General features: G+C 45.3%; 1 protein-coding gene across 4 annotated transcripts in view; it reads left to right on the forward strand.

Moving 5' to 3' along the window:
* Rnf144b (ring finger protein 144B) overlaps positions 1–11,550 on the forward strand; it is a 136,746-nt gene that overhangs the window by 70,495 nt on the left and 54,701 nt on the right. For 2 of the 4 annotated variants that reach the window (XM_005355149.2, XM_005355150.2), the window contains exon 1: positions 4,585–4,800. The exons of the other annotated variants lie outside the window; for them this stretch is intronic. The gene's annotated coding sequence lies outside the window, so the exon portion shown is untranslated. Of the gene's footprint in view, positions 1–4,584; positions 4,801–11,550 lie in introns of those variants that run through there. 4 annotated transcript variants of the gene reach the window in all.

Here is an 11,550-nt window from a genome sequence, read left to right on the forward strand (position 1 = left end):
AAAAATAAGTCTCCATGATCTTGGTACAGTAGTTTTGCCATTTCTGTGTGCTCTAACTCTGTGATTTATGTGAGTTTACCACTTTAGCAATCATTTTTGAAAGGATCCCTTCTGCAGAAAATGGGCTAAAATGGTGCACGTTACACGAAAATGTCACGATCAAATTTCATTTTTACCCACGAAGGTGGTAATGGATGTGTAATTTTCAAACCCAAGCAGCATCAATATAAACCTCTGAAGTTTGTAACTCTTAAGAATCCTTTGCCCTAGCATGCCTTTAATCCTAGCACTTGGGAGGCAGAGGCAGGAGAACAGATTACCAGGCTCCAGGACAGCCAGGGCTACACAGAGAAACCCTGTCTTGAAAAACAAACAAAAAACAAAAAAGCAAACTAAAAAAAGAATCCTTTGCCCCCAGCAGGACAGTGTGAACCTGTACACTGCAGGAATGCATCTATTTCCTCCTGTGATTGTTTCATGCTCTGACTTCCACTGAATTCTCTGAATCTATTTTGCCCATTTTGAATGTGATACTTTCTTTACACATGTATGAACAATGAGATGATCGCTGTTGCCATAGATGGTTCCAGCAGAGCTGTTAGGAAAGCCTTTCTTAATATTGTTGTGAATTGTATTCAGTTTGTCTTAAACGTTTACAACACATTGACAGATACATTTTATTTTTGAGATAAGGTCTTGCTTGCTGTGGAGCCCAACCTGGACTTGAGTGTGATGTTCTTGCCTCAGCCATTTGAGTGCTGGGTTTATGGATGCCTACCACCATATCTATCAGACTTAATTGAAATAAAAAAATAATATTGAATGTATCTGGGGGAAGGGTGTGGATGTAGAGGTCAGAGGAAGACTTGTGGGAGTCAGTGTTCTCTCTTTCAGCCTTGTAGGTTCCAGGGATCAAACACAGGCTTGGCAACAGGTACCTTTGCTGCTGAGCCTCTCAACAGGCATTCAGTCTTATTGCAGCTCACAATGGCTTTATAACATTATCTATTATATAATAGGAAATATATTATTATTGTTTTATACATACAGAAACTGATAATAATAGTCAATTTATTGGTCTCAGGTTCAGGGAAAACTTTTCTGTTTTTCCTTTTTAGTTAATTTTTTTTCCTTTTAAAAGAGAGGTGTTATTATGTAACCCAAGCTAGCTTCAAACATGCGGCAATCCTCCTGCCTCAGCCTCCTAAGTGCTGGCATCACAGTTATCTGCTTGGAAAGCTTTAAATTTACCTTGAATTCAATTGGATATTGCTTTTCTATGGCTGTGAATACGTTCTGACTTAATATATTTTAGTTATCATTTATCAAGATTTTGCTATGGCTTTTCTTTGAGAAGATCTGAAATTCAGACTAAGAAAGGATGCTTTATTAGGATGTTGGTCAGTAGGACTCGACTGGCGAGCGACTTATAAACCATGTTCTTCACTCAGAAAGATAGACATACTTTCTGATTATGATGTTTATATTTGCTTCTGAGACATATCAGTGGGCTATTTATTGTTCTAATCTGAATGAGGCAATTCTTTCTCAGGCAAGCAAGGTATCTCTAGGTTCTTTTTTCTACCCCCTTTGTTCCTTCCCCTTTTTTCTTCCCCCCTTGATGTATATCGTTGACTCTGTTTCTATTTTGTATCAGCCAGTACCATAGCGCCCAGCAGACCACTGCACTGTCCCAGACAGAGGCTGACATTCTGTTCCCCTTCCCAGGCTCTGGAGAGTTTCTGTTTCGTGGTGGTGGGGCACTGTGCTAGCAGTTTTACAGACCTCACATTGCTTTCACGGCCACCTCTAAACTGTACTCCATACTCCCAGGTGATGCTTTATTTGATGTGCGTGAATGCTCTGCTCGCATGCATATCCGAGTATGGCATGAATGCATTGCCCTTGGCAGCCAGAAGAGGGGCTCTGATCCCCTTGGTACCGGAGTTATAGACAGTTGGAGTTGCCGTGTGGGTGCTGGGCATTGAGACTGGTCCTCTGAAAGAGCAACCAGTGCTCTTAACCACTGAACCATCTTTTCAGCCTCTCATCCTTCTGTTTGAGAGACATAAAAACTGGATTATTTTAGATAGCTTGTGGGAGGTCACATGGCTATTAAAAGTCAGTGGGAGAGTGTGTGTGTCAGAAAGCCTGCGTTTCCCTTATAGTGTGCTGATTTTTGTGGGTAACCTTACCTCTTTGTTGTAATTTCAACTGTAGCCACCGCCTAAAAGAAGACAGTTCCTAACTGGCTTTCTTTCTATTCAGTCAACCCTCTTTGGAAGGCCCACTCAATGGTCCCTGCGCTTGGCCTAGAGGCTTCTGAGATTCTGCAGAATTGAATTTGCAACTTCATCTCCTCCCTTCCCACTCCTCCTCTTAATCACCCCCAGCTACACCAGCAGCCCTCTCTGCGGGCTCTCATCCCCTACATCCAACTAGAGTCTAAATTCCACAGATTCTCTTTCTGAAGTCTCTCCATTTGCGCCTCAGTCCTTCCTTCATCCTAAGCGCTCTGGTCCTGTCTACATTATGGAAAGCGCCTCTAAGATCTCTCATCTAAATCTAATCTAACCCTACTAGCCACCTGCTCTGCCTGGCTCAGTCTTCCCCACAGCTCCTTCTAAGCCAGTTCAAGACCCAGTTTGGAACCATGACTTGAGAGAAATATTCCTTGAGTCTCTCCAGCATGCCCTTCCTTCTGTGAGATGATGCTTCTCTGTGTTTCCATGGTCTTCAAGTTTGTCATATGGCCGCGATGTGGTCGCGATGTCCTGTAATGCGGTGTGTGTGTCTCACTGAGTGGAGAGGTCTTTGGGGACAGGGTTGCTATCTCACTTACCTTCATCTTCCTAGCCGCAGGCAGCTTCTCTGAGAGATCCACAAAGGGAGGGACAGATATTAATCCACATACTCTTTAGGCAGATCTGGAAGAGTCTTTTGCTTATTACTGTAACAGAGTGTTTAGTATTAAATTTTTACTGCAATTTTTATAAATCTGCATGGTTGAAAATAATCCATGGAGATGTGAATCAGTTCTTTAAAAAAATCAGCTTTGTGTCCAAAGGCAGGACGGTTATTGCCTAATCTGCACTTCCATCCATGTTGGCAGAGGGTGTCTTCCCTTCTGTTGATAAGAGCCGGCACCTTAATTGCATGGTGATGTCAAAAGTGGACTCTGTGTCGGACTTTGGCTTGAGGCTCAGAAGACTGGCATCAACACTCAGGAATGAACTGGCCTGGTAGGAGGGGCTCTGCTCCTCTTTCCTGCCTCTTGTCCATCAGGAACAGCCACTTTCTGGGGGTAGGGTATTTGGGACCCTCCTCCAGCACTCAATCTGAAGGCAGTTATTCTTCCTTGTAGTTCTCCCTAATATGTTTCTTTCTCACTAGCATGGGTTCTGATCTCATTACGGCTGTGGTCTCACTTGAGCCGGTCACTTAAATCTCCCTAGACATCGTCTTTAAGTTTGTTTGGCTTACTAGGACTTTGCAAGCTCAAATGTTGTTCTTCGGTTGTATGATTTTAGGTCCCTATTGGGTATCCATTCACCTACCTATTGTGTATTCTGGTCTCCAGTCCACCCTGCCCGCCCCTAGCATCTCCCTCTTCCCCTTTCTCTTTCTTCTTTCTCTCTCTTCTTTTCCTTCTCTCCCTTCTTTCTCCCTATGTAGTGCGTGCTCTCTCTCTCTCTCTCTCTCTCTCTCTCTCTCTCTCTCTCTCTCTCACACACACACACACACACACACACACACATCTACCTGTCCCAGAAAGCATCTGTGAGCCCACCCTGACCTCAGCTGCTAAAGTCAAGTAAGATTTCACACAGACAAACTGCTGTGCTAGAGGAGGGGTCTTTTAAAACTGCAATGTTCAACAGGTTCGGCCCGTTCTTGTGACCTTTGGGAGCTGGCAGGGAGAGTGAGGAGGCAAGGCATCCATTAAAAACACTGTGCTAATTAAGTGTCCACAGTCATGGGGCACTACTCCTGTCTCTGGATTAGCTGTTAGATTGTCATTAGCCGAGAATACAAGTCGTTACGTTACTGGCTTGTGTTTCCACATCATTTGCTGTTGACAAAGCACTTGAAGTGAAATCACTGTAAGTAAACTGAGACCTCTCCTGACTTGATTTGCCCATGTCAGGCGCACATGGACAGCCGAAGTCCACACTGCGTTTGGAGATGTACAGGGGAAGGGTTTGCGGGGAGATGAGAAGGCAAATCATGGTTGTTAAAAGTAGAAGAGGAAAGGTGGCCTGTGACGATCTATACAGAGAGACAGCAAGTGCTGAAGGCCAGGGTGCAGCTTGCCGGTGGGCAGGAGGGAGCGCCGTGGGGGCTGTTGCCCGCTCCCAGTTCGGGATTCCCGCCACAGCACCAGGTCCCAACCAGAGAGCCATTGCCCTATGCTCTGCCTGCCTGGGATCGGACAGGGTTAAGGCCATCACCTGCAGTCGAAGTGCGACCCAGATGGGAAGTAGGAAGTGCGGCGCCGAGCTTCCTGTATAAATAAACGCTCTGGCTGCTGCGCCCCAAGCTGCTGGCTGGTTCTGCAAGGTTCCTGCCTGTCAAGACAAGGAGGCGGAGAGGGACTCCTCCTCTTCCCGAGCTGTAGGTCTGGGCGTGGAGTCCTGTGGCAATCCTGCAAAAGTGTAAAGCTGTCAGCCAGGCGGAGCGTGCAGGGAGAGGGGAGAGAATGAGAGAGCCCCTCCTTCTCGGTGTGCCAGCTGCCCCGGCTGGCCCAGGCTGGATCTGCTAGAGAGAATCCAGCAGCCCGAAGACCTCAGCCCCAGCCAGGTATGTCTAGAAGGGGTGCGTGTGAGCAGGATGCAGGCGGTGCAAGCCAGGGAGGCTGCTACCTTAAGAGGGAACGGGACCGAGGTTACTAGGCGGTTTTTGCTAGATTCCGTTTCCAGGGCTTAAGCCATGCAGAACTGCAGGCATTCCGAGCGTCTCAAACACCTGTTAACTTAAAAAAAAAAGTGCCTTTGAAAAGGTCAAAACAAATTAGTTTCATTTCTAATAAAATGGTCTTTACAGAATGTACCATAAATTGCATATTGGACCAGTCTTCTCGTGTGTTTTGAGTAGAGACTGACAGTTGGCATTGCCTTGGCTGTCTACCTTCTGTTATTTGGAAATGCACCGTAGTATGTTGACACACAGAGCTATGAATAATGTCACGTTAACGGCAGAGTCTGGGCTATACATTAGAGTGATTATTTTTGTCAGATAATTGCTGATAAAAGAGAGAGGCTCTGTGGTGTTTTCAAGTTGGTGTTAAAATGAAACCGATCCTGTTTTCACAGAGGAAAGGTGTCTTGGCCAGCCCCTTCCAGAGCCCCTTTTCTGATTAGTTTCAGGGGTTCGCTGTCAACCCTCACGATGCACCTCCCCATTACACTCCGGTTTCTCAAGAGTACGGTTCTCTCTATGTTTCCAACGGGGTCGGTCACTTTCTTCTTGCTTTCTGCGCCAGGTACCTTACAGAATGTAAGCTGGAAGTCTTAACATGACTCTCAGGGTCCTGCTTAGGCGTTTCTGACTGTTGATTTGAACATGGGGAGGTGTGAACTGAAGAATAATGTCCTCAGCATTTCCGAAGCAGCGGATGAGGAGTGTCTCTGCCCAGAAGCAAAATAAATGAACTTTGAGATGACTCAGGTTTTAGGGTGTGGGTAACAGGCAGGAGGAGCCCAGCCAGTCTTCACTGGGTTGCTGGCGGTTAAAATATCGGCTGCAGCTTTCTCCGAGTGAGGCTTTTGGTCTCTGCTTCCATTCACGTCTGATTCCTTGCTGGCTCCCTCCTCCTCACCCGGTCTTTGTAAACCTCACTCTTTTCCCATGGGCATCAGACCCTTAAGTATTTCTCAAACTACCTTGAAGAGAAAGAGAGGGAGAGAAAAGGAAGAAGTCCAAAGCAGGTCCACAAAGACACCTGCAGATAGCTGTACTGAGAAGTCCAAGGCTTTCAGTTCATCTGCCTCCTGTCCTTGGGTACCTTGGGTTAGCATTTTCTGGTTTGGAAGGGGCATTGAGTTGGAAGTGGTGGAGGGAGGGGGAAGAGGAGAGAGAGAGGAGAATAAGAGAGAGGGGAGAAAGGAAAGGGAGAGAGAGAGAGAGAGAGAGAGAGAGAGAGAGAGAGAGAGAGAGAGAGAATTCTGTTTCCAAAGTACCTTCTAAGAGCCTGTCTGGATGAGTGAAAAATAACAAGATTAACATGCATGGTGGATGTGAAAAAGATGTCAAGTTGCAGAATTGGCTTTTTATTTAAAATAAACAGTAAGAAAACTTGACCTAAAATCTCCCAGGCCAGTCACCCGAGATAACTCAGGCCTGCACTATCATGCTGGAAGGCAGGCTTGAGTGTGGTCAAACACCAACCATTTACCCAGGGTTTGACAAATATTTACAGTCATTGATGCCAAATATCTTTGTGCTGAGGCCCGAAGAGAAGAATTTTCTCAGCATTCAAAAGCCCCATTCTCATGAATGGGTCTCAGTTCACTGGCAGTTTTAAAGCCATCATCCAGATTTATAAACTAGGTCAGTGTAAGACATGTCTTTTTAAAATAATCAGTTTCGGGATCTCAGATTATAAAACTTTTTTCTTCTTTTTTTTTTCTTGTGGCCAAATTGTACAAGCACAGGGGAAAATATGCTCTCTCTAGAAAGAAACGAGTTTATTTTATCTGCCCAGCAAGATGATTTAGCTTCCTGGAAAACATCTTTCTTTTTCAACAGTGTGAATGCTTTTAATCAGAAAAAAAATGTATTTGAAATTTCTTTCTGGAAAAAAGTATTTCAATATTTGAGAAGCCTAGGGACATTTAGATGCTCTGGGAATTGTTTTTCTGAAGTTCCTGACAGTCCAGCTGCCTGTGTCTCCCCTGGCTTTGACATGGCATCGTGCCCCCTTAGGTGAGATCCTTGGTGTTTAACATCTCCAGTTTGAGACAGCAGTCGGGAATCATGCCGCCCTCAGAGGCTGGTGCAAGAGCAAAGTCCAAACTGTTCTGGGGAACTGACTCTTGTCTGTGCAGCCGGTTATTCTGGGTGTCGAGGGGACCAGGCTGTCACACAAGTCATGTCTGGCACTTTAAGGCGTGGTTATCTGAAGCTGTTGCTCTTCAGTCTAGAGACGTTTCTTCTAGAGATTTCTGCCTTAACGTGTAGGAAGATGCTCCTTAGTTGTTATGCTAACTGACCAGTATCTTTGCTTTGGATTCATTAGAAGTGAATGTGGGTGAGAAGCAGGCCTTTAATATATAGCCATAAAATTTGTTTGCTGTTGAGTGACTCTTTCCAAGGTTCTCTGGGAGACGCTGGGGACTTAAAAGATGTGTAAGGTGGGGTGGCCTTTGTCCTGAAGGAATCGTTGTTACCTTGGAAGTGAGTTTGGGAGTAAGTTTAATTTATGTTGTTTCGCTAGAGTGTGGAAGCCATTCTGATGTTGTTCACTTGGGTCACACGCTCTTTGTTGTTTGTTTTTTGATACTGTTTTCCTGGTGTCATTGAGTGTTATGTAAGGAGAGAGATATGATTGTGCCTGCATTTGTTTATCTCACTTGGCCTGACTTTTGCTGTGCAGAGGTTTAAACCCAAGGTCTCACATGTGATAGTTCGGTTCTCTACCCCTGAGCTACACCCACAACCTTGAGCACTTATTTAAAACTTTTTTTTTTTTAAATGATGCATTACATTGATTGGTGGACTGTGTGTATGGAGGTCAAAGGACAGCTTTCAGGACCTTTCACCTCGTGGGTTCTGGGGATCAAACTCCCATAGCCAGAATTCCCAGTAAGTGTCTTTACAGCCAAGTTCTCTCATTGGCCTATTTTATAAACGTTTTAATTTATTTTCACCTTTAGGTGAATGTTGGTTTTGGACTAACATATTTTTTTTTTCCAACTGAATTTGGCATTTGCTATTAACTAGTCATGGAGTAGTTCTAAAGCTAATGTATCACACTGCACTAGTTACTAAACACAGAAAACTTGGGGAAGCGGGGATGGGAAAGATGGCCGAATGGCTAAGAAGATGTAGGACCCAGGCTTGGTCCTTGGTGCCCACATGGCAGCTCACACGTGGTCTGTAACTCCAGTTTGCGGATCTGACGCCATCTTTTGGCTTCTGTGGGCATCAGTCATGCGTGTGGCATACACACCTACATAATAAAATAAATAAGTCTGAAAAACAAAGCAAACACAGCAGAAAACTACACTTCAGAGAGTAAAAGGAACCAGCGCTCCTCCAGCATGGGATGGACAGCTTCTTGTGTGTAATTGGATTTTTTCTTCCTTTCTTCTTATTAAAATACCTAATCTATTTGATGGACATAGGCCTATGTGAGTTGGGGTGCACCATGTATGTGCAGGTGCCCCTAGAGGGCAGGGGGTATCAGATACCCTGGAGCTGGAGTTACAGACAGCTGTGAGATTCTGGGAACTGATCCAGGGTCCTTTGCAAGAGCAGTAAGGACTTGTAACTGCTGAGCCATCTCTCTGGTCACTGGTTCCTAAATCAAGCATGTTCGGAGCAGGAGGTCCCATGGCCGGTCACATTGATTAGGAACATACTTTGGAAGGTTGATGTCCCTGAAGTCATGAGTTTGAATTGGCCCCTCTGTCAACTTGTTCCTTGGGAAGCCGGGAAGATAATTCACTCCTCTCTTCCAGGGACTTGTGGCTGTGACCACAAACCCACAAGATTTTTTATATGTGATTATGTGACGTCATCTGCTGAGACCCTCCCCAACTAGCCCCCTTCTATACGTAGGGTCTGGGTTTTGTCACCTTAACTTCCCTACGCCTAACAGGTATGTCATTTGGTTCTTTATGGCATTATGGGTCCTGGTTACAAGATTATTTGGGAAAGGCATGCAAAAATACATGCCCTGTGCCTTCTTCTGTGGATGAGGTAAGCAAATACACTTCCAAGCTGGTCTCCTGAGAATTTGTTTCTAATTAAAATGTCTGTGGAAGCTCACAACTTTTACAGGAGGAGATAATATTTACATACGCTTTTATTCATTTGGAGAGAAGTCTTTTGGTTTAGGTGTTCATACTTTGGTGGCTGTTGTTTCCTGGTAATGTCCTGGTCCTAGAAGTCCTCCTGAGTCTTGTCCAATAGGGCTTTCTGCACACTAGTCTCCTCGATCCGTTGAATACATTATTATCCAACCCGCCTGTCAGAGGCATTTCTTCCTGCTTTAGGGCTTTGTTGTTATGCCAAGCGACAGGAAGAAAATTATCCAGTGGGGTGGGATGAATAATTGTGGGAGGAGAGAGAAGCAATGATTAAAGAAAGGGGTGGGGAGGACACGGTGGCAGCGAGGAGGGAGCTGCCCTGGCGAATGCAGAATCCTGGTGCCGAGAACAGCGGGCTGCGGGACTCTTCTCCACTCCTACCTTCTTTGATAAGTTTGCACTGTTAGGAAAGCTGGAATGGGTTTCTACTTCTTGGGCATCACCCTGCAGTATAAAGAGAACATGGAGCAAAGAGAAGAAAAAGGAACTGAGTTTTTTAGAAAAGGGAACAGCATTCTGTAAAGGATAAAACTAGACATCCCAGATGCACTATTCTCAGGGAGCTTTCAGAGTTAGCATCTCATGAGAAAGTCTTTTTGGTCATGGTCATATATCTCTTCCAGTATTTATTTTGTAGAGAGAACATTTTTAAAGTTAGATTTCATTAAAATAGTCTCCTGGACTTTATTCATGTGAATTTTAAACAGCAAGCATATTCTTGCATATTCCTCTTTTTTTTTCTTTTTTTAAATAGTCCTTGCTGAAATTTAAGACACCCTTCCTGGGACTGGGGATGTAGCTCAGTGGGTGGAGCACTAGCCTAGTTGCATGAATCCCTGGTTGCATGAAACCACATGAAACCAGGCATGGTGGTATTTGCATATAATCCTTGCACTCAGGAGGTAAATGAAGTAGAAAGATAAAGTTCAAGACCATCCTGGGCTCTGTGTGACCCTGCTCCCTCCCCAAAGATGCTCCCATTCCTCCTTCTTTGTCTTTTTTTCTTCCTTTCCACCCACACAAAAATATGACAGCCATAGATAGCTAATAACATTTCCATCCATGGCCTACTTACTGTGCATGCCGTGGTGGTCCCATTGATGATAATGAAGCGAGCTTATTCCTCTTGCCCAGTGAGTACCACAGTAAGTTCCTTATGTATTGTGACAATTCTTGTATAAACAAAGACGCTGGAATGCCTGTTGCATAGCAGTACAGGCCATACAATTATATACAATGTGCCATAGTTGATGATACTATGCAACAATGTTATCGATCTGTATTGTATTTTGTTTTTTTCTTATTTGAGTCTATTACCACACCCTCTGTGAGGCATCAGGCGGCATTTCACAGGTAGCAGCCTCTCTCACCTTGCGTTCACCATGTCTCTTATTACAGCAAGAGGCCCGGCTGAGTGACTGACCCACATCAGTATGGTGACGTGCCCTGTGCTGCTCACACAGTGACCCTATCTCTCTGGTTGTTAAGCAATGCATGACTGAGCTCACACAGAGGTGCGATTCCCAGAAGTTTGTGGTCTGCAAGCCACAGAGTGGTGATCTTATTTCTAGCCTTGAAACTGTTGAGACAAAGGTCTTCAGACCAAGGAGCTGTGGACTTAGGTGTCTGGTCTTTGTCTCTCAATTTCTCTGGATGAAGCCATGAGATTGGGGAGAGGAGCGAAGCCACCTGTTCATGGCACAGCAAGCAACAAACCACACTTCTCAACACTTCTGCCTCAAGGCTGAGGGGATGGGTATTAGTCCCACCGCACCTAAGAACTAAATATTTCTTGGACTTGCTGATTCCAGTGGAGATTCTCCAATCCCTGTCATCAATGACGACAAAGTCCATTATGAAGGACACTTTGTTTGCATTCCCTGGCCTTGAGCACTGTTCCCTTAGAGGCAGTGGCAAAGATATGAACTAGGCTCCAGAAGTTGTGTTTCTCCGAGTGCTAGTGGGTCTGCTTGTGGTCCATCTGTTCTTGTTGTCACGGGGCATGCAGGAGGACTGTTACTGATGAGACTGATAGGCACGGGTCCGTCTTGTCCCTGAATGATCAGAACACTGGTCAGAGAGCCAAGTAGGAAAGAGAAGCATGCTGGCTACTGTGGAGGGCTGCCAGGAGCCCTTCCTCCCTGAGCTCCTTCACTGCCCTTGCTGTTACTCTAGCCCCACCCCCCGGGAAATGCACCTGCCTACCATTCACCCCTGGGTTTAGAGGACAGCTTCAGCAAATGGCTAATGGCAACAGTTTGCTAGCCTTAGCCAGTACCATTGAACCCACCAACAGGCCCTATTAAAAGCATGAGCCAGTAACCAAATAAACCACCTCACTGGGCAGCAGCGCAAAGGTCAACAGAGTACAGTTAACCTCAGTATCCTCAGTGTCCAGATCTGTGGATTTGACCATGAATCAAAAGTGGAGCTTTTGACTCAGAAAGTGGGGCAGAGGCAGGAGGATCTCTGTAAGTTCAAGGCTAGCCTGGTTTACAGAGCGAGTTCCAGGACAGCT

Source organism: Microtus ochrogaster, chromosome 16 (genome assembly GCF_000317375.1).
Source record: "Microtus ochrogaster isolate Prairie Vole_2 chromosome 16, MicOch1.0, whole genome shotgun sequence".
Lineage (NCBI taxonomy): Eukaryota > Metazoa > Chordata > Mammalia > Rodentia > Cricetidae > Microtus > Microtus ochrogaster.